Source organism: Macrobrachium rosenbergii, chromosome 41 (genome assembly GCF_040412425.1).
Source record: "Macrobrachium rosenbergii isolate ZJJX-2024 chromosome 41, ASM4041242v1, whole genome shotgun sequence".
In the NCBI taxonomy this organism is placed as follows: domain Eukaryota; kingdom Metazoa; phylum Arthropoda; class Malacostraca; order Decapoda; family Palaemonidae; genus Macrobrachium; species Macrobrachium rosenbergii.
Genome location: NC_089781.1, coordinates 75,141,661 through 75,144,843, shown reverse-complemented (window position 1 = coordinate 75,144,843; position 3,183 = coordinate 75,141,661).

The following is a 3,183-nucleotide window of genomic DNA, read 5'->3' as shown; positions in this document are numbered from 1 at the left end:
CTTCTTTGCAAGTTCTACCATGATCTATCACAGTTCCTTGAGTTCATCAACCATTTGAGACTTGGCAGAATCCTTACTCACTGTTGTGTCTGCGGAGGACTGAGACAGAGAAAAAGCAGTCATGGGGGCATGAGAGGCTCGCAGGTAAGAGTGACCAGCTCAGGCACGGGTTGTGAGGCCGCACCTTTGGGTGAGCTTCCAGCGTGGTCATAAGGATCCGTCTCTCTTACCAGCACTGGTAGCAAAGCCAGGCCGGGAGAAGAGAGGGGACCTGGACTGGGATCTCTGGAAATGATATCGGGGGCGTGCTCTGGCACTGGCACTAAGGCAGGGTCAGGCACTAATATTTGATTGTGAATCAAGTGAGGGATCTCCTGAAGGGGGATCTATTTGGGGGCCTGCAATGGCACTGGGGTATGGCCAGGCACCGGAATCGGATTTGGAACCGATCTTGATGGAGGGATCACTGTACATCGCACTCAGGTGGCACTGGCAGTGGAACAAATGCAGGCGTTGGAGGCTTATTTGTGCCTAATGAATGATTTGGGGATTTGCTGTAACTTAGATGGGGACTGGAAGTCCTGCCACAGGAGGAGGTCATACTTTCCAGGAATGTATCTAGCTACTGCATGGTTGCAGATTTCAGATCTGTGAGGTCTCATTACCCTCAACTTGACAGTAGGAAGTATCATCTTAAAGTGATTGATACCTTTAATCGTGACAAGTTCACGTCTGTTAATGGTAGCTCCACGGGGAACTTTGTCTTCCCTTATGAGGGACATTTGTGCACCAGAATCATCAAATGCCTTGACCTGGCTGGCAGGGCACCTACCTGGGGGAAGTGCCACATAAATGGGACCCTGGGTTGTAGGACCTAAGGATGTTGGGTCAGTAACTGCCAAGGCAAGGGCTGGCATACTTGACTTATTATTATTAGGGCATTTTGCCCATTGGACAGTGACCATAGATTTTGCAAGCGGGGCAATGAGTCCGACTATAATCGTTACCTGGCACTGTCCCATTGGAGGGAGCAGGCCCTTTATCCTTCGTCCACAACCCAGGTGTGGCTCGTTGAAGTACTGTCCCGTTTGAGGGCTTAGAGGGGTCTTCTGGCTGATTCTCACCCTTCAAGCAGCACTGTTCAGTGGGATGCCCTGCTCTCTTATAATACCCACACACAGGTTTCTTATGGGGGTGCCCATTCTTGTGAGGTTGCTGGGAGTTGGTTGAGGCAGGCAAGGAAGGATATAATTTTCATCCATGGGAACTAAGATGGGGATGATGCGTATCCCATATGTCAGCCCAACAGCAGCACTCAACCACTGTCTTAGGCGCCTTATCACATAGATGAGTGGTGAGAGCTGGCAGGGCACAAAATAAGATGTCCTCAAGCTGAAAGAGTTCAAGGGCATCCTCCACACTAGTGGCTTTGAGAGTTTCTAGCCACCGTTTTAGGGCCTGGGTCTTTTTGAAGATCCACTCAGACCAGGTTTGGCCTGATTCCTCGGGCATATTTCTCCACCTTGTCATCCACCGATCGGGAGTTATTTCAAAAGCCTTTTCCCAGAATCAGAGACACTTCTTCCGTAGAAGGCTGATAGGTCATCAGGACCTTTTCAATATGGTCAAGCCAGGCTTCAGGCTCGGCTTCGTCCCATTTTCTTATGAGGGTGCCTACACTGCTGAGGGTTGAATGAGGAGAGGGTGTTGGTGTGTTGCACATGTCATGAGCTGCCAGTGCAAGCTGATGAGCTCTTTCTCTCTCCCTCTCCTGTCTTTCTTTCTCCTTCCTCTGTCTTTCTTTCTCCTTCTCCTGTCTTTCTGCCTCTTCTCGTTTCTCCTGGGCTATTTTTTCTTTCTCCTTCTCATGTCTTTCTGCCTCTCTTTCCGCTTGGCATCGTCTACTCTCTCTCGGACCCAATCTCTCAGGGCTTGTCCTGACAGTCCCATGTCCTTTCCACCGGACATGTAGAACTTGAAGTCCTCATTTTGCTGGGCTCTGGATGTTGTAGACATCTTGAGATAACGCTTATGTGGGCATGACCCATTAGAAAATCAATATGTCTGAAAAGGCTCAGAGCTATTCGAGTGAACAGGTTTAATATGTCTGACGAGACTCAATATTGTTCAAAATTAATAGATTCAGGGGGTCTGAATAGACTCAAGTTGTCTGAAAAGACCCAGTAGTCTGAAAAGACTTAAATTTCAGGGTGTCCAAAAAGACTCAGTCGTTCGTAATGAACGAAAATTAGTTTGTCTGAATAAGACAAACATCAGGGTGTCTGAAAGACTCAATTGTTCAGAATGAACAAAATTAGTATGTTTGAATAAGACAAATTTCAGGGTGTCTGAAAGACTCAGTTGTTAAGAATGAACGAAAATTAGCATATCTGAATGAGACAAACTTCAGGGTGTCTGAAAACACTCAGTAGTTCGGAACGAACGAAAATTAGTATGTCTGAATAAGACAAATTTCAGGGTGTCTGAAAGACTCAATCGTTAGTATGTCTGAATAAGACAAACTTCAGGATGTCTGGAAAGACTCGGTTGTTTGGAATGAACGAAATTAATGTCTGAATAAGACTCAACTTCAGGGTTTCTGAAAGACTCAATTTGTCTGTAAAGACTTAGTTCAGGGTGTCTGAAAGACTCAGTAGTTCGCAATGAACAAAAATTAGTATGTCTAAATAAATCTCAAATTTCAAGGTGTCTGAAAGACTCAATGGTTCATAATGAACGAAAATTAATATATCTAAATAAGACTCAAATTTCAGGGTGTCTGAAAAGACTCAGGGGTTCTTAATGAACGAAAATTTAGCCCAAGCTACCGTAAGCCTTTATGTATATTTTATTTTGCAGAGAGACGCTGCAGAACTAATTTTAAAAAAAGACTTACGGGGTTATACAATTATGGTGTGTAAAGGGAATTTTCCTTGCGCTGTCAAATAATTTTAAATGTGGCATAATGAAAACAATACATTGACCCTATCGAATATTAAGATATCCAACACACGAGGGTAAGACAAAATGCTTAATCTTATCACATGCACGGGGCAGTCTGGAGGACAAAAGGTTATGCGTGGGGAAGGAAAGAAATTGTTATTCTCCGTTATCAAAACAAACCTTTGCTTGCACGCGACTAATAATAGTACTCTAATGTGTACTTCTGGTCTCGTGACATCT